Consider the following 20,390-nt stretch of genomic DNA (forward strand, 5'->3'; position numbering starts at 1 on the left):
AGGACATCATTCATAATTAATTAGGTCCCCAAACTTACCACCTCATTTAATCTTTATTTTTTCTGAACTAAATAAAAATTTTTTAAATTTTATATTGAAGCATAGTTGGTTAACAGTGTTGTGTTAGTTTCAGGTGTACGGCAAAGTGATTCAGTTATACATATACATGCATCTATTCTTTTTCAAATTCTTTTCCCATCATTTAATCTTAACTGCCTCTTAAAGGCTCTGTCTCCATACAGTCATATCTTATGGTACTGGGGGTTAGGACTTCAACATATGAATTGTGGGGGGGGACCAAAATTCAGTCCATATCACACCCTAATGCAAGATCCCTCTTTTGGAGAGGATTATGGTATAATAGGAGATTAAGAAGGAAACAACAGTATTAATCAGTTGATCAAGGATAAGTCACTTCACCTCTCAATTTCTTAGCATTTTTCCTGTAAATGATGGATTGGGTAAATAATTTCTAAGATTCCTTACAGCTCTGATGATCTGTGATTACAACTCTGTGTCTAAAATTAGGCCTGAAATACAGGGTGAAATAAATATGGAGAATGGGAAGGGACATGACTAGGCGATGAGGAAAGTACCAACTGAATGGTAACTGCTCCTTCTCTAGGGGTCACTGGTATGAATGTAGTCATTCCCCTTTAATTTTCTAAGAAAGGTTTCTTGTCTCCCATTATTTCAGGGAGTTGCTGATTTTTATTAATCAGTTACTCATCAACTTTTTATATTCTGAAAAATTAACTAAAATTTAACAAATTCTTAAAACAAAATATCTGTCTTGTTCTTGGAGTTGAACAGACATTTTGTTGCCTGAATTTAGGCCCTGAGTCTCTGAAAGAATTCCCCAAACATGAACCACCCCGTCTGTACAATAACTGACCCCCTCACATCGTAATATCAAATGAATGGAAGGAAACCCTCAGTGTTCCAGATTCAGTGCCATGTATAAGGCTTGTTTTCATCAGTTGTGATTCTTCTTTCTGAAAATGAATTTCTCTTTTTTCCTTTTACCTTTTATCCAGTGTGAAGTAATTTAAAAATCTATTAACACATATTGCCATGTTAATTGGATGGTATTCTTCAAGGTCAAGAAACTATCAATAGATATTGAATAGTGACTATAAATAAATTCATCACAGTAATTAGATTTGTCAATTAAAATTGGGAACTGCAACTGGATTAAAGGTGGATCACTTTGGGAAAATAATTTTGCTCAGCGTAATAGAGGAAGATTGGTTGATGATCTCATATGCAAGGTTGACCCCATGAGTGAAATAAGCTTCTGATTTTTTTTATATCAGCAGGTTCAGAAACTCCTGAAAGTGTGGATGCTGCTGAATTTCCTCTAAAAATATTTTTAGCAATTAAAACCAAGTGAAATATCCAACATATTTATCAAGAAGACACTCTAATAACAAGATCTAACATTTATTAAGAACTTGGTCTTTGCCAGATTGTGTACTAAAACTTTAGTGTATTATCTTTTTTACTCCTCATAAATTATATACCGCATGAGGTATATAATTATCTTCTTTTTGCAGGTGAAACTTTTCCATGGTCATTCATACTATTAATAAGTGCTGGAGCTGAATTAAAATTTAGGTCCATCTGACTCCAAGCCCAACACTCTTGTCACCTCTCTGCATGTGTATTACTAGATAAATTTTTTTTTTTTTTTTTGCGGTACGCGGGCCTCTCACTGTAGTGGCCTCTCCCGTTGTGGGGCACAGGCTCCGGACGCGCAGGCTCAGCGGCCATGGCTCACGGGCCCAGCCTCTCCGCGGCATGTGGGATCTTCCCGGACCAGGGCACGAACCCGTGTCCCCTGCATCGGTGGGCGGACTCTCAACCCCTGCACCACCAGGGAAGCCCAAGATAAATATTATAATTAATTTCACTTTATTTGTTATTCTCTCCAAGTGAGAAGGTTTCTGGTAAAGAAAAATGTAATCCTTGTTGTTTTTAGTTTTAGTAAATTTGGAATGGTTATTCTGAAAACCAGATCACCTAATTTATTGCATATTTCTTCATTTTTTTAATCTGGAAGTTGTACAGTGTATAAAAGTTTGTGGTCACTATTTGCATTCTATTTTGTTGGTGACAGAGCTATATTTTTTTTCACATGTTCTCTCTTCGTAAGGAGTCTGAATTGCATAGCAACTTTAGCATTACTGGTCTGGGAATGTCAGATGCTCTGTGTATGGAAGAGAAGTGTGACTGTCTGTTTTTGATGCTGCCAATCTTATATATTCACTCAGCAAATAATCATTAAGTGCCAGTCATGTGCCATAATCTAGCCTAGGTGCTGACAATACAACAGTGAATCAGAAGACAAAAATTGCTAAGTCAAAGAACTTATATTCTGAGAGTAGAAAAGCAGAATCAGTAGGTCATCTCAGATTTGTCTGACCCCAAAGTACACACTTTATAAGTAGGCTATTCTTCCGTTTCTTATCTGCTGAGTCACTTTTTTAACATAAACCAGTACATTTGGTGTGTGTGTGGTGGTGGGGATTGAAGGTTTGGGGGTGTGCAGAATGTGTGGGTAATGACTAGAAAGTAACATACACTAAGCTGTGTTTGTCTTAGTTTTTTTAAAGTATCACACTAACTGCTGACATCTGAGCATGTAGTACCATAGGGCATGGTTCATATTTTCTGTTTGTTGCAGAAAAATGTCTGGAGTTTGTGGTATGCCAGATTCCCAAGGGGAGTGGCCACCAGAAACTTCTGTGATGAGTGAGGGATCATTATATAGAGTAGCTATCAATGCTGAAAATCAACTTGAATGCCAACTTTTTATTATTTTAATAAATATTGAGCATTCATTATGTCTTAGGCTCTAGATAATGGAGATAAGTAAAGATTTGGGGGAATGACACAATGGGGCAGCATAGCAAATAGCACGTATTTTATATGGATAGAATATTAACTGTAAGTGTATCTGAAAATCAGGCTGAAGAGAATAGAATGTGTGCTTTGCCAAATGGCTTTTGATCTCATGGCAGAGAATGGGAACTTCTTTCCATGTCCTTCAAACTGGAGAACAGATATCTTAGGGAATATGTGGTTGTTTTTAAGTGGTACAGAGGCTGATATATAAACCTATCCTTTCTATAATATCAACTTTTTATTGACTACCCAGAAGCAAAAAACCCCTAAATTTAAACATACATAGGGACTTTCCTAGTGGCGCAGTGGTTAAGAATCCGTCTGCCAATGCAGAGGACACGTGTTCGAGCCCTGGTCCGGGAAGATCCCACATGCCGTGGAGCAACTAAGCCCGCGAGCCACAACTACTGAGCCTGTACTCTAGAGCCCACGAGCCACAACTGCTGAAGCCCTTGCGCCTAGAGCCCATGCTCCTCAACAAGAGAAGCCATGACAATGAGAAGCCCGCGCACCACAATGAAGAGTAGCCCCCGCTCACCACAACTAGAGAAAGCCTGCGCACAGCAATGAAAACCCAATACAGCCAAAAATAAAAACAAATAAGTAAATAAAAATACTAAACATAGATAAATTACAAAGAAGCATGCAAAGTGTATGTGCATTTTTAAACTTTTATATCTATTTATTGAAATATACATAGAGAAAAGTGAACATAAGTGTAGAGATGGTAAATTTTCACTGATGACAGCTAATAGTGTATCAAGAAATAGAACATAAGCAGCACTCTCAAACCCCACTGTGCACTTTTCCAGTCTCTACCTCCTTCCACCAAGAGTGAGCACTTTCCTGACTTCTAACAGCACAGATTAGTTCCACCTGTTTCTGAACTTTATAGACATGGAACCATAGAGCAGTACTCTTTTGTGTCTGGTTTCTTTCCCTCAACATTGTGTTTGGGAGAGTCAACAATATTTTCTGTGTGTAGCTGTAGACTGTTCATTCTCCTTGTATCATGTTCATTGTGTGAATATACTACATTTTGTTTATACATTCCGCTCTTGATGGGCATTTGGGCAATTTACAGATTTTTGACTATTCCAAATGGCTTTGATATGACATAAAAATATGTATGCATTTCTAAGAGCCAAGTTGCTGGGTCATAGGTTTATATACGTTTAGCTTTAAAAGATACAGTTTTTCAAAGTGGTTGTACAATTTATACTCATACTAGCAGTGTATTAGAGTTTTAGTTGCTTCAGGTTCTTGACAGAATTTTCCATGTTTTTAATTTTAGTCATTCTAGTGGGTATGCAGTGATACTTGGTTGTAATTTTAATTGCATTTCCTAAATGAAATATTTTCATATTTTTAAATATTTTTCTTGTTATTTAGATACTCTCTTTGGTTAAGTGTTCATTTTTTGTCCACCTTTTTACTGGGTTTTCTGGTTTTGTTTTTTTCTTATTGATTTGTAGAAGTTCATTGTATATTTTGGGTACTAGCCTCTTGCCAAATATCTGTATTGCAAATATCTTCTCTTAAACCTTCTGTGGAATATACACATTTTTAGCTAATACATAAGCATAAGACTTGAATGCAGTTTTGCTCACAAGAGGTCACTTTGGGCTGTGCCCCAAAGGATGAAAGTTTACTTATGTATTTGTTCCACTATCATTTAAGGATATAGGTGCCATATTCCCCAGCCCTGTCCTGGTCTCAAGTGCCCTATCCTTGAAGTTAAAACTAGGAAGATTCAATAAACAATGAAGAAGGCTAGATCCTTAATGTTTGCTAATGCACTTCGTAGTCTCAGGAATGTTATAGAATTTAGGATAAAGAGTTACATCTAATAGATATCAGAAAACTGATTAGTGTTTGTAAGAGAGGAGTGGAATGTATAATTGAATTAAATGCCATATTTTAGGAGACAGGTAGTTCTCACTCAAAGGAAGAAGGGGTTTTTAGAAAACTGTCCCCTTTTTGTTTGTAGGCACATGGCATGTTTGTAATTCTGGATTGACAACATCAATATTGTTATGTTGAGCCCAGCCATGAAGGTCATGTGATACCTTAGCCCAAGCCTTCTGTTTGTGCACAGTCTAAGTACTTTTTCTGTTATTCTTATTCATTCTTTATTTAAATATATGTATCAGTTAGGGATGCATTCTGCTATAAATAGTTTAACCACATGAGGCTTAGTGATTTAATGAAACAAGAAATTCATGGGTGAGGAGTCTAGGGCTGGCACAGAAGCTCAAGGAGGTCATCAGGGACCTGGTTGCTTTCCATCTTCCAATTCTGTTCTCTTTAGTGTATAGGCCTTTGTCCTCATGCTTATTGACTCAGGGTCACAAGATGGCTGCTGAACCTACTGGGAGAGGATATGTCTTCCAGGCAGGAGGAAGCAAGAGAGCAAAAGAACTAGTAGGCTAATAGGCTGTAATTCATGTACAAAATCTCTGGGGATTTCTGCCTATTTCTTATGGCCTGAACTCTGATATATGTCCACACCTGGCTCCAAAGTAAGCTGGGAAATGGGATTGTTTTGTTTTTTATCTGTGACAGTAAGGAAGGCAAGAACAAGGAGGCCTGTGAAAGGGGCGTAATCCGCAGAATAGGCCACAGAGCCTTCATCTCCCTCCCTTTTCTCTTACATATTTTATTTGTCATTATAAAGGTATTAGAGACTTGTTAAAGAAAGACAGCAAAGAACAAGAGGAAAGTACAAAAAAGTGTCCATCATTTTAACATCCTGAACAGTCACTATAGATATCTTAGCTTGCATCTTCTAGTCACTTCAGAAAACAAGACCTGGGTGCTCAGTGTACTGTACTCATGGGTATTGGTGGTGTCACTGCTCTCAGGCGTCCTCAGTAGACAGAGGTAGGTAATCCACACACACAATTACATCTACATTTATTTCTACAAGTATCTGTATATTATGAAATCAGTAAGTTCACGCTGTTATATTTAATTCCAGTCCCACATCAAGGTTCATTCCACTTGTCTTTTTTCCTATATTTGTTAGCCCTTTTTCCACAGTGAGAAACCTGACTCCTTTTATCAACCATGTATTTACTTATTTGATCAGTCTCTCCATAACCTGTCTCCCATCTTACCACCTTCCCCTCCCACCCCTCTAGATGTCTTCTTAACTCTACTGAGCCTTCAATAACGTGTGCCAGGCTGCTCCCTTACTTGGACATGACCACCTCTTCCCGCTTGAGCTCAGGCAGCTTTGCTAGGCTGCCCATCTGCTCCCATTCCCTTCCTGCTTCCTAGAGCAAGCTCTTCTCACCCACAAATGTTCTGGCTTCTCACTGGCTCAGCAGAATCCCTATAACCCCATTCTGACACTACCTTTCTTGGCCTTATCTGTCAGTTTGGGACAGAATTTTGCCGGAAAGGAAGGGAAGGAGAGAAGGATATAGAAAAGAAACTATTTGTCTTTTTATTTCATGGTGTGTTCTGATGTTAGAAACTTTACATTTTCTTTAAGTAAACTGGTCAGTCTTTTGGGGTGATTTCTTATCCTTTTACATTTAAAATGTGGTGCCCCATAGAGATATTAAAAAGATACTATTTTTTCTAAGTTTTTTGGCATTTAATTATCTATCAGTTAGACATTTTGCCTTTTAATGTGAGGGGAAGAGATCTAAGCTAATTTTTTTCTGTTATTACAATACCACCTTCCTTTTTTAACTTTTCTCATTTTCTCTTCTTGTAGCTGCCCTTATCCCTTTTCTTTATGTTTCTTTCTACGTGTTTTTGACTTTTCTTCTTTGCACCTTTATATTCCCTCAAATTCTGCCACCAGAGATCACAAACCCTGCCAACTCTGCCCTACGGTGTCCTTTGCTTTCCACTCTGCCATCCTCTGAATGCTCTCTTCCACCCTTTGCGTAACAGTCAGCTAGATTTTAGGAAATCAAGTTGTCATTCACAGTAATGAATGCCAAATAAATCAAAGATATTTTAGGCTCTTCCTAAGAAAGCCTAGGGAAAGAGAACCCTCTGATTGTCTAAGATCTTTCCAGCCCTAGCTTTCAGTCTGCAGCTGAAGTCAGCAGGATTACTTTTATATTCTTCCCTATAAGGGGACTGTCTTGCCCTAAGCAAAGTGTGACTTGTTACTACAACAGATTTCTACCCCGGGGATACACTGGTCAGAAGAGGTTTTCCATAATATTTAGGCCAAATATTTTACCTGTTGGAAAAGGTAAGTTTAAAGGTTCCAGAAACATCCCAGTACAGCTCCATCAATCCTCCTTGTTTTTTCACTCCTCTTCTCCAGATAAACAGAAACATACTTAGTTTGTGTGTTAGAAATAATCACAGATGTGAACTGCTTTACGTTTATGTATCCATGATACCATGATATCATGATTATGATACCATGAGAATAACAGTTACTCATTTCAGTATAGCAGATTTTATGTTATGGTATCATTTACATTTTCTAATGTACTTCCAGTCTTTAAAGCTCTATGGCATATTTATCAGACTGCAACTTAAAGTAAGTAAGGATTAAGGGACTAAAGAGATAAAGATGAGGTTTAAAGAAAATTGATTCGAAGGACTAAAGGACAGTGAGTAATTTTCCTCTCTTTTGATTCCCAAGTGAATGCATTTCTGAAGAACTTTGTTTTAGAAAGATGCTTATGTCCTGAGTGAAGTTAGAGAAAACACTAAAATGATGTGGTTATAATTAGGAAATGGTTGGGGATGGGGAGAGAGAGTGTATATAACATATATGTGGGCTAAGTGATTTTTGAAAACTATTTTCAAGGTGAAAGTAATAAGTCAACCATTTGCCAGTCTTTCTGGAACAGTCAACTCTTGATTCTGTACGGAGGCAGTGGTGTGGATGATTAGCAAAGAGTGGATAGTTTCCTATGCTTTTCTATTAACATGGTTAAGGGAGTGGTTGGTTCAGGTTGTTTAGCAGGTAGAGGAGAAAGAGAGAGTCTCCCTTCTCCTCAAACCTTCAACATTTCTTCCTTCCTTTTTATTTTAAGCTATAACTTTGTTTCTTGTCTCACAGAAGAGAAGTATTATTTCACAGAAGTAATCAGAAGAGAAATTCCTCTATCATCCTCTCCTCACATTATGCAACTCCCTACATCTATCTATACATATGAATTCTACCTTTCATCCTTCAGTATGGATGAAATGTGTTTCTTGCTATGGCAACACCCTCCATCTCTCCTCCCCCACCTGATATTCCTGCCATTTGCTCTTAAGACCCTATCTCCTCTGTCCTAATCAAGGACATTGCTCTAGCAAATCTTTTTTCTCTTGCTTCATGATTTTTTGCTTTTTGTCAAATCATTCCAATGAACAAACACATAAGCTTTTTCCTGTCTTAAAAACAGATAACAATAGCAAAACTCCAAAAAATTTCTTTATTCCATTTTTTGCTCTTCCTTAGAGTGAAACTCCTAGAAAGGGCTCTTCTAATACATACTGTATATCCTTTGTCCCCATTTGTCTTTGAGCCCACTTGATGACCTTGAAACAGCTCTCATGAAGTATACCTGACTTTTATGTGGCTAAATGGGTTTTCTGTGAAGTCTTCCCTGACCAGCTTATATAAAAGAGCCTCCCCCATCACTCTCTATACCCTCGTTCTCCCTTTATTTTTTTCCCTCAGTCCTCATCAGCAACTGACATGCTGTATACATACTTGTTAAAATTTAAATGAGAATGTAAACTCACTGAGTCAGGATTTTTACTTTGTTGACTACTGAGTCCTAGCACCTAGAACAGCACCTGTCCCATAATGGATACAGAGTAAATGTTTATTGAGTGCATAGGTAACTGGATGGTAAGGGAAACAAACGTTTCTTATTTGTTTTAAAGTTCTAAGGGCTGAATTTGTGTCATGTTTGGATGGCACAGTGGGAAGGGAGAAAAGGATGTATGTGTGGGAAGAGAATGGGGGCCAGAGCCCAAGTATCACCTGTTTGGCACCAAATCAAAATCCTTGGAAGGGGATTCTGCCTTTGAGTGATGATGTAGTGATTCATGTAGCATAAAGATGGTTGATAGACTTTGTTAGGCGTCAGAGTAACCAATTAAGATATCCTCATGTGAAGTTGGACAACTCCAGAATTATTTGTTCATTAGTAAAGCAAACCTGAGATATGCTAGGTAGGAGAAACTATTTCCAGGACTGACTGGCCCCATGAATTCTTGAAGTCAATTTGTCACAAGCTGTAACTTCTTCAATAATATATATATATTTTTAAGATAGGGACTAATATTCTTTTCTTTTTTTTCTTTTTAAATTAATTTATTTTATTTTTGGCTGCATTGGGTCTTCGTTGCTGCTTGCGGGCTTCCTCTAGTTGTGGCGAGCGGGGGCCACTCTTCGTTGCGGTGTGTGGGTTTCTCATTGCGGTGGCTTCTCTTGTTGCGGAGCACGGGCTCTAGGCACGTGGGCTTCAGTAGTTGTGGCATGCAGGCTCTAGAGCACAGGCTCAGTAGTTGTGACACACAGGCTTAGTTGCTCTGCGGCATATGGGATCTTCCCAGATCAGGGCTCAAACCTGTGTCCCCTGCATTGGCAGGTGGATTCTTAACCATTGCACCACCAGAGAACTCCCTAATATTCTTTCCTTAAGAAGCATTTTTGGCTTACAAAGAGAGGCAGCATAAAAAATAACACATTATGTATATGAAAATCAGCAGCTGCAATGCAATGAAAATAAGGCAATGAGATTTTTAAATTAAAAATATTCTAATTTCAAACCTCCTGTCTCTTACTATTAAAAAAGTTCTCCAAGGCAACAAGATATAGCTATAAAAGCTTGAAATCTGTTTTAATCTTAGCTCTATTACAAAACTAATGGAATAGCAAAATGGGGGATTTCTTCAGATTCTTTATTTGTACATTGAGGATTCTGGACTGCAGGTGAGTTAGCAAATGTATTTCATCTTCTGTGCCAGCTGTGAATGATTGGTAAGGGCATCCTAGAGTGCTCTGTGGATAGGCACTGGAGACCACACCTAGGCTCAGCAAAAATGAAACCTGAAATTGATTGGCGCTGTCTGCCTTGGGTTTAGGAAAGATGAATGGCAGCGTGTGTGTGTGTTGTGTCTTTGCTTTCCTGGACTTTACAGTCCTAAGCTGTTCTTCAGTTCTAAAATTCAATGATTGGAGTGCCTAGTATGTTATATACAGTCTTTGCAGTAAAGGCAATGATAAGATTTTATAAGTAAGATAATAAAACATTCGTTTTAGTGTATGCTTTTGGAAAATCTGAATATCTTTCGTAACATTTTCTTCTAAAGGTTCTGGGATTTATATATTACTCAGAATATTTTTACATTGTGTGCGAAGTGCAACAAGATAAGTGTATACAAGCAGCATATTGAAATAGTAGTGATATTTTGCCATGGAAAACTCAAGGCAGCATCAATTAATACAATTCACCTAAATCAAGTTTTAGTTTAATTTAAAACAATCTTTCAGTTTTACCCACTGGTGTTGTCTTATGATAAGCCCATAGGAAGTGCTATTTTGGCGTCCAGGAAATGAAGCATTTCAACTGCAATCTTTCCAAATTACTATGGAAACTTCTAGAATTGAGTGATGCTGTCTTAGTTGAAATAAATATAAGGGTGAGATGTAAGGGAGAATATCTAGAGATCTTTAGAGATAATTCAACTTTAAACGTGGAACCTTAATTATGATGCAAATGTAGTCTACTTCAATTTGTATTTCTTAGAGCAGTTCTTCCTTGCCCACCACCTGTAACATGCCATATAAAAGAAATTGGAAATTTTAGGTCGAGTATATGGATCTGATATAATTTCATCTGTTTTTCAAGAAAGTGTCAAAATATGATACAATTGTGTAACTGGCTGAAAAGCACCATTATGTTTGGGATATTTTTAGTGCAATAACCTAAGTGATCACAAGAAAGAAATGTCAGTTTGTGGAAGTAAGCATGTGTTCTTCATGTAACTGTTAAATATGTCTTACTCATCTTCAAACCTGGCACTGAATTTGACACTTAAGTTCTTAAGTGTCAATTTTTTGAATGGAAATAATTTAAATAGTACTTTGGATAAATGTACTTTGAAATGCATTATTTCATATATAATCCTGGAGTTATTTGTGGTGTTTGGATCATCTGAACTCATTTTCTCTAATTTCTGATCTTCTATATAATCAAAGGGTTTTTTTTAAGAACAGAAAAGGGCATTTAGAAATCATCTAACTCAATCCTTTCATTTTCCTTTCCTTTCTTTTACTTTATATTTTTTGTGATTTCTATGTTCATCTCGGTCATGTGCTTTTATTTTTGTTTTCCCATTTGTTTGGTCTGGTCTTATTATTTTAGAACAAATACAATGAAATAAGTCAGATCCCACTTTCTAGATGAAGCTTAGGGTTAGCCAAACACCTGGTTCAAAGTGAAATGTCTGTTAAATTAAGCGAACAGTGGTTTGCTTTCACACCCTGACCAAATTGTCTGATTTTAGTCTGGACTGGGTTGATGGTTTTCCACTCAGACTATCCCATTTTGTCCTTTTAGTAAACTGATTTGATTAACTGTGTTTATTTTGCCTGCATCGCTGTAATCTCTAACTAATTGCCTCAGGGTGTCTGTGGTGTGCATGCAGCTCAAGGGCTGGAGGTTTTTGTTTTTTAATTTTTATTTACAAAGCAGTCACATCCTGCTGGCAGGGTCCACATTGTGTTCGTTTTTTCTTTGAGCAGTTGGACAGTGCTTTCTACCCAGTAGGCTCTCAATATTTGTTTTTTAAATCTCTATGTATTCTTTTACTTGAGGTATAGGTTAAGAGGTTTTGCCATGAATTAGGACCTCACCTGTGTGATTCTGATATGAATTCCTCTGGAATCTTAGTTGAATAACTTTGGATCTTCTCAGCTCTTTCAAAGTCTTCCCAAACTTTGACCACCTTTGAAGACCTTGTTATGGGATCTCCTTCTGGAATCTGAGATGCTTTCAATAGTTACAAATACCCTATTCATTTCCTTTTCATTTTCTAGATTTATTGAAACTCCAGTTATTTTTTCATTGTGTATTACTCATGAGATTATGGATGAAAATTTCTGAATAAAGGGAAGAGAATTCCATATTTAAGAACATAGAAGGAGGGGGGTGGGTGGTGCTGGTGGGATGAACTGGGAGATTGGGATTGACATATATGCACTAATATGTATAAAATAGATAACTAATAAGAACCTGCTGTGTAGCACAGGGAATTCCAGTTCGCTGTACAGTAGAAAGTAACACAACATTGTAAAACAACTATACCCCAATTAGAAAAAAAAAAGTCTAATTTTACATTCACAGAAAAAAAAAAAAAAAGAACATTGAAGAAAATGCCAAAGTGGGAATCTTGTAACACCAAAGGGATTCAAAACTGGATGTAGACATGTCTCTTTGTTTTACATATGAGGAAATGAAATCAAAGAAAGACTGAGTTGTCCAAGATGCACACTGGTTAGTGAGTGAAGGATCCTCAGACTCCTATTCCAGTGCTGTTTCAACTTAACTGTCCTGGGAGGTAACTCATAAGTTGCTCAGATTTTCACACCTTTCCATCTCTATTCCTGCTCTTTCTTTTGTCTAGGGTAAACCAGAAGTGAACAGATCTCTCTAAACCTTTCCCTGAAACAATGAAAAGAGAGACAGTGAAAGATGCTGCTGAGCTGGGTGTGGGGACTGGGTAAGGGTGAGTGGTGAGTGATTAAACATGGAAGATTTCGTACATCATGTTTATCTAATATTTGCAGAGTTTTAAAAAACTTCACTAAGTTGCATGGGCTTTTACAGCAGACTAACCATCTCATAACCATCAACACTCCCTAGAAATTGTTTTCTTCCTTTTTCTGTTATATAGGAATGCATTTCAATTTAGGGTACTTTAACTGTCAGAAATACCAGAAAGAGCTTTGGCACTTTATGCAATCTTCCCAAACTCCTCTCCAGTAGACACACAGTGAGAGCAATTTTGAAGCAATTCTTGGTTTGCGTTCTTTCCCATTGCCCTTTCACCCCAGATGAGGCTTTCAGCTAATTAGGTCTTCCTGACATCTCAATGAGAGTTATACTGTGCTCTACCTAGAGCGGTAGATTGGGGAAGGTCACACAACTCTAGCCTTGCCGTGATTTATTTGTAAAAACCATATTTTGTTTAGCTATTTGACACCTAACATTTCAGTTGCCCAAGTGCTCACAATTTCAAGGTTCCAATGAACTGCAACTTACCATTTTAACTTTAGGTCAGCCTCTTTACTCTGTTTCTGACTCTTATCTTTAGGTATTACGAGTCCCAAGTCATAATGAAATCATTTTTATTTTGCTTTTTAAAAATTTGAAGAAATGTTGAATGTCAGGACAGAATCACTGGGTTTATTTTTATGGGCACATTACTTAAAGATTAAAAGGCAATGAAAGAACAAGGACCTCTCAATATTTTTAGCATACAGTGTGCTTTGGAAGGCAGCAAATCAGAAGGTCGTCAGTGCTGTGGTATACCTTCACAGAGGAATGAAGCCAGTTAATGTACAATTACTGGCATCAGTGCTTTATTTGAAGTGTCTTTTACATTGAAACTTTTTAACAGGATAATTGTAGACATCTGCTCCATGTTACCTTAGCAGCAGCAGAGCCAGTATTTGCTAAGATGTTCTGAGCTTTTACAGCTTTACACAAAAGGACATACTGGCAATTCCATTTTCTATATAATAGGCATACTATGCAAAATGCTGAGCTAGAATTCAGCATTGTAGAAATGCTCAATGTCACCAGAGCGATTGACTTGTTCCACCTGGCTTTCAGACATTTGGAGAAGCAAAACATATGTACCTTAATTGCAAAATGTGGGCTTAATGAACATGCAGCCGTTATGTTATACCAAATGTAACAATTGACATGATGGCAAGCTACTTAAGAACATGTCACAATGTTTGGTTTTTAAGAGGTTTGCCTTTGGCAGTGTTTCAGAGAAGAATGTGTTTCTTACATTTGCAGTCCTGTGAGCCAATAATAAAGTGTTCAGCATATGAGGCTGGTATTTATTTTAAATTGCTATGTCAATATTTTTGTTTAAAAGCAGGTCTGATTCCCTGTGTGGACTTTGTTGAAGCCGCCTATCACTGCTTTTTATTTGAGTTTTGATTTAGCTTCTTTTCCCCCTGATTTTGTGTTTTGCAGAATGGCTTGCATGAAAGCCTTCTGATTGGGTTGGGGGGATAAAGTTGCTATGTGAATTTCAAAGCTCAGACAATGTAAAAAGGAGCAAACACTTGCTCGAGGAATCAGAGAAGTGACTGCAATCAAGCAGTGTTGGTTTTGTGACCTTGAAGCTTCCCAGAATAGCTACAACATTTGGAATAATGGAAGCCCTGAATTCAAATGCCTCAGGATGACCTCATCACCAGCAGCCCCCTTCCTCCTCCTGATATGTCTCCAGGCTTTATGCCAATGTTTAGTCCGTTAGCAGGAATCCAGAAAATCAGCCTTTTGTTTTTGAAAATACAAAATAAAGGCAGCCATTATGGTATATTGCATAACTGATTTAATCCTAATGTGGTGTCAAAACAAATTTCCCCAGTAGTTGAGAGAATACTTTATCTACCACAGATACAGTTGCTTTGTTGATACTGGGTGCTCTTCCAATAAATTGTTGGGTAGTTCTGTTCATGAACTCTCACAGTTCTCCATCCCAAGAACATTTTCGTGGGTAATTAAAACAGTCTTTTTAAAACGGCAGTATGAAACAGTATGCATCATCTATACACGCTGAGCTGAAAAAATATTGTATTCATAAGTTAAATTGGACATTTTGAAAGGTTAACGCAAAAAGCTGCTTTGCTCTTGGTAATCAATAAAGAAAAAAGGATTTCAGGTAATTAAAATCTGTGAAGTGAACAGTTCTCATTTGGAACCTATTAAAAAGAATGTAAGCAGACAGGCGAGAGATAAATATGGAAAACAAGTGCTTCAAAGTTTTTGTTATATGTTGGCAAGGGAATGTAACAACATATATTCTGAGGTCTGAAATAATATAACATGTTATTACAGATAATATAACAAATTATATGGTCTGTGTGTAAGTTATGTATGTACCTTACTTAATTTAAGCATTAGGTTGCGATTTTAAAATATGCCTATACTCTATTTTGGGCTCCGATTTAGCTGTTGTTTAGGTTTTTCTTACTCAAAGTTTGAGCTTGGAGGCAGTATGCAGCATGAATGCTTGTTAGAAATGCAGAATTTCAGGTCCATTCCTGACCTACAGAATCACAATCTGCAATTTAATGAGATCCCTATGTGATTTATATGCACATCAAAGTTTGAGGACAGGCTTTGGGTGATTGTCCTACTAAGGTGTGTTGCCTCTTAAAAATTCATGCTCATTTTTTAAGGCCCAAATCAGTAGTGTTTCCTGGGCCAAATATAAGGATAATAACAGACTCTGCCTAGGTTATTTTAGAGCTCCTGACTGCTCACAATGTAGCAACTAAGGGAATTAAATGCTGAGAGTGGAGCCATACTCCATGCCCAACGCTTGCATCTAGGCCCTGTTGATACAACTTTTCTCTTTGTCTAATGGCAGTGTTCTTTCCAATTTCTTTGCTGTTTGCCTATGAAAATTTGATCTCTGGTACCAGATTACAGTTTTCTTTACTAGACATTAGAAATCACTTCTGTGGAATTTTGTTTGTTTGTTTGTTTGTTTGTTTGTTGGCATATTCTCAGCTCTTTAGAATTTTTCCTAGAATTCTGACCTTGGCTATAGATACCGGACTGGAACATCTGAATACTTGCCATTCTGTGATGGTTAATTTTATGTGTCAACTGGACTGAACTAAGGGTTGCTCAGATAGCTGGTAAAGTATTATTTCTGGGTGTGTCTGAGGGTGTATTTCTGGAAGAGATTAGCATTTGAATCAGAACATTGAGTAAAGCAGATGGCCCTCCCCAGTGTGGGCAGGCATCATCCAATCTGTTGCGGGCCCCAATAAAACAGAAAGGCAGAGGAAGGGTGAATTAGCTTTCTCTTTTTGAGCTGAGACATCCATCTTTTCCTACCCTTGGACATTAGACGTCAGCTTCTGGTTCCTGGGCTTTTGGGTTCAGGTTGGGTTTTATACTCTTAGAACCATTCTCTTCCCTCCCACCCCAGGTGGGTCAGTTCTTTGATTACCGGCCTGTAATTTCTGCTTCAGGTCTCAGCACACAACTTCTGCCAGGTACAGGATGCTAGACTATAAAATTCATTTTGCTTTCTCTTCAGTTTTCATATAGCTTTCAGAACCTTAAGTAGCATATGCTTCATTTTAGTTTTGACATAAAGTTGCAAAGATGTATTGTTTGTATGATAGAAGAGATCTTTTTTGTGCTAGGGATTAAAATATATGGCTATGACGTTTTAAAAAATATATTTATTTGTTTATTTGGCTGTGCCGGGTCTTAGTTGCGGCACACGGGATCTTTTTTAGTTGCAGCACGCAGGATCTTTTAGTTGCGGCATGCGAACTCTTAGTTGCAGCATGCGAACTCTTAGTTGCAGCATGTGGGATCTAGTTCCCTGACCAGGGATCGAACCTGGGCCCCCTGCAATGGGAGTGTGAAGTCCCTGACTTTTGGATAATAAATATTTTGTATATATATATATATATATATATATATATATATATATGTATATGTAAATTTTTTTTCCAGTGAAGAGTAAGGACCTATGCTGTGTGCTGTGCAGTATAAGGATGAATTATAAACTACATGGTTTAGAGCACCTAGTGCATATAACTGTAATACAGGTAGGCCAGTGTATAAGTGCTATGAAAATAGAAGTGACAAGGGCATTAAGTGCTCAGAGTAGAGAGAAGTCACATCTGGCTGATATTCAGGAAAAGTCTCAAAGAAGAGGCAGTATCTGAATAGAACCTAAATGGGATAGGGAAATAGTATTCCCAGCCCAGAATATAGCAAGGGCACAGATGCTAAAACACATTTATTTAAGATGTACCCAGAATTATAATGGACATTCAGGTGAAGCTGAATATATGTGAAGGCAAATGGTGGGAGATAGAGGAATCTGATCACAATGTGCTAAGCATGTGAACTGGATTTCTGGAAGGAGCACAATTATTAGTGACAAAATTGGGAGAAAAATAGTGCTGTAGGGAGAAGTGCTGTAGGGAGAAAGGCAACTTTGTGCCTGAATGCCTGCCTACTGAAGGCTGGCCATGAAAAGGTCACACTTAGCAGTAAAGGAATGCACATGAAGTCATCTTTGTCAGTCTAAGCAAGATTTCTCATCCAGAGGGGAAAAGGATATGTGTATTAGAAATCAGTGGCACCATCAAGTGATTGTCAGCAGCCACATAGCTCATAGACAAAATAATACATTGGTCATATGTTTGGCCAAATGGATCTAATAAATTGAGACTCCAGAAAACCCACTGATCAAACTTTGCAGCTCAGGACAGATGAAACAAGTAAAGCGATTGGTTCTCATTAACCAGGAGAGAACAGGTGAGATAGGAGACTAGTGTAATGAATGGAGGTGAGAATGGAGACTAGTATAATGGAGGAAGCACTGACTCAGGACTTAAAGACAGGGACAACGATACAATTCTGTCCTAATTCACTGTGTGACTCTTGGCAAGTCACTATAGCTTTCTGGGCTTCAGTGTCCTCATCTGTAAAATGAGGACAGTCTGTATTCCTGGCCAATGTGGATACATTTTGCCTGGTTTTCTAGGTCTTTTGAGGATCACAGTGAATGAACAAATTTCAGTTTGGGAGACTGTGCCAACCAATATGGTGAGGTGGGAAATTTAAATTTCTTTCTGAATATCAAGATAGTAAAAATTTTGTTGTATCTACATTCCACATGTTGATGCAAATGGAACCATTGCTGTACACTCAGGCAGTAGTGGTAGAAGTGCAGAGTTTGAGAAGCAGCACCAGTGGACCCAAAAACATGTTCACTGCCTTTTTGACCACTGGACTGCTGGAGGACTCAGAGGAGGGTGGGAGTTAGAAGTTATGACTGGGGACATCCGCAGGTGGCTTTGTAGAATAGGACATGATGTTGGGCCTTCAACAAGAATGCTCTACTGCTAGCTTGTGCCTGGATCCATGATGCTTAAACTTCAGGTTGTATATATTTGGTGTTCATCATTGTGGAAGATCATTTAAGACTTTGGCTTCCTAGTGTCACATAGTTTATGCACTGCAGAGAATGTCTGCCAATCAAGTAGTATATCTCAGTGGGATATATTTTAAAATTCTGGTGGCTGTAATCACCTCTCATTACAATTTTCTACAACGTCTACTCTGGAAAGAATGCTACAAAAATAGAAAAAAAGGGGGGCTTCCCTGGTGGCGCAGTGGTTGAGAGTCCGCCTGCCGATGCAGGGGACACGGGTTCATGCCCCGGTCCGGGAGGATCCCACATGCTGCGGAGCAGCTGGGCCCGTGAGCCATGGCCGCTGAGCCTGTGTGTCCGGAGCCTGTGCTCCGCAACGGGAGAGGCCACAACAGTGAGAGGCCCGCGTACAGGAAAAAAAGAAAAAAAGATGTATTTTCAGAAAATTATTCATAATTAATGCCAAGTGAGTAAAATTCCTAAGTGTTTAAATGCTAAGTAAAAGACAACACTAACTTGAACTTCTTCAATTTTCATATGGAAGCTTGTGAAGTTTGGGTAGGATAAAGAGAAAAGTACCTTTTATTCCCAAAGTTTTTTAAAACCTGCCTTTAGTAGGCACTCTGTGTCTTCTCTTTGTAATCTCAGGTTTTATAGTCTCCTTTATCAATTGTGAGAGGTGTGGAATGCTAGTTTGTATCTTTCAGAAGGGACACCTGGGTCAACAGGTTGAAAGAACTTTGAAAGTTATTTGTATCTTTGCCAGTCACTGCATTGTGTGAGAATCGCCCTAGCTAGTGTGTAAACTACCTTTGAATAAGAGGCAGAAAATGGAATTTATCAGGGGACAATGCCCTTTGTTTAGAAGGAGTAACAAAAGATGAACAAAAGGACCCAGCCAGTCTTCTGTGTTCAGTGTCCCATTTTTCCAGATAAAAAAGGGGATAATATTCAATCTTGATTGTGCACAGAGGCCTTTGGTACTTTAAGGAGATAGAGGAAGAAGGGAAATGAAAAAAGAAAGCGACCGATATGTTCTTGAACTGTGACTTCTAGCAGCTGCATTTAAAAAACAACCATTACATTTTTTGAGTGTATCTGTGAGGCTTATCCATTATGTGGGCAAACACAATCTGATTAATATTTGTTATAAGCTCATCTTGTCTGCTTTTATTATAGACATCACCTTCAGATGTGGGGCCACTGCAGCTATTAAATCAGAATATTTAGCTATTATTTGTAATAAATGTCAGCAGGGCTGAACTGAAGCCAGCAGGAAATGTTCAGGGCAGAAAACACACTGACATTCATTCATGCAAATTTGTACCACTGGTAGAATTAATCATAAAGAGGGAGGATAGAGCATACAATGCATTTATATTACTGGTTTGGCCAGTTCTCCTTCTTCTTGAATATGAGAGTTATAATGAACAGAGAGCAATCTATTGACAAATAGTCCCACGTGAAGTACAGGCAGCAAGATTAACTTTTCCAAAGCAGGCATGTCTGGGTTTATAGTAGATCACCTTTCCTTCCCTCCACACTACCCTGGCCATCTGAGGCAGTTTGTGGTGTCCTTTTTCCTCTTTAAAAGACATCTAGATTTATGGGACTTCCCTGGTAGTCCAGTGGTAAAGAATCTGCCTTTCAATGCAGGGAATGCGGGTTCGATCCCTTGTCAGGCAACTAAGATCCCACATGCTGCAGGGCAACTAAGCCTGAGCGCCGTAACTACTGAGCTTTTGCGCCTCAACTAGAGCCCATGTACTGCAAACTACAGAGCCCATGTGTTCTGGAGCCTGCACGCCACAACTAGAGAGAGAAAAACCTGTATGCCACATCTAGAGAGAAGCCTGTGCACCACAACGAACAGCTCACATGCCTCAACGAAGATCCTGCGTGCTGCAACTAAGACCTGATGCAGCCAAAAAAAAAAAAAAAAAAAAGACATCTAGATTTAGCATGCACATAACTGTTACCTCTTAAAATCATAGGGACACTCTAAAGAACATTCTGTGAGTTTTGCTGAGTGCTGGACCAGACTTACCTTATTATAACTCAGGATGCTTACATCACAGTTGGAAGCTATGGTGATAGGAACTTAGCTGTTGGCGATTAAGAAACTGTAGTTTACCAAAAAGAAGAAAGTTTAAATCCTTTGTAATCTGCCTCTGTGTAAAGTGAGGTGAAACAGCCTCTACAACTGAATAATCTCCTTAGAGAAGATTGTAATCACCATTATCAAACATAGCTATTTGATATGGGAGTATCATTTAATTCTGTGAGTGAGTAAAGTTATAACCAGAAAAGAATTAGTGCACTTATTTTTGTAGAAAGGT

This window comes from Physeter macrocephalus, chromosome 8 (genome assembly GCF_002837175.3).
Source record: "Physeter macrocephalus isolate SW-GA chromosome 8, ASM283717v5, whole genome shotgun sequence".
Classification (NCBI taxonomy): Eukaryota; Metazoa; Chordata; class Mammalia; order Artiodactyla; family Physeteridae; genus Physeter; species Physeter macrocephalus.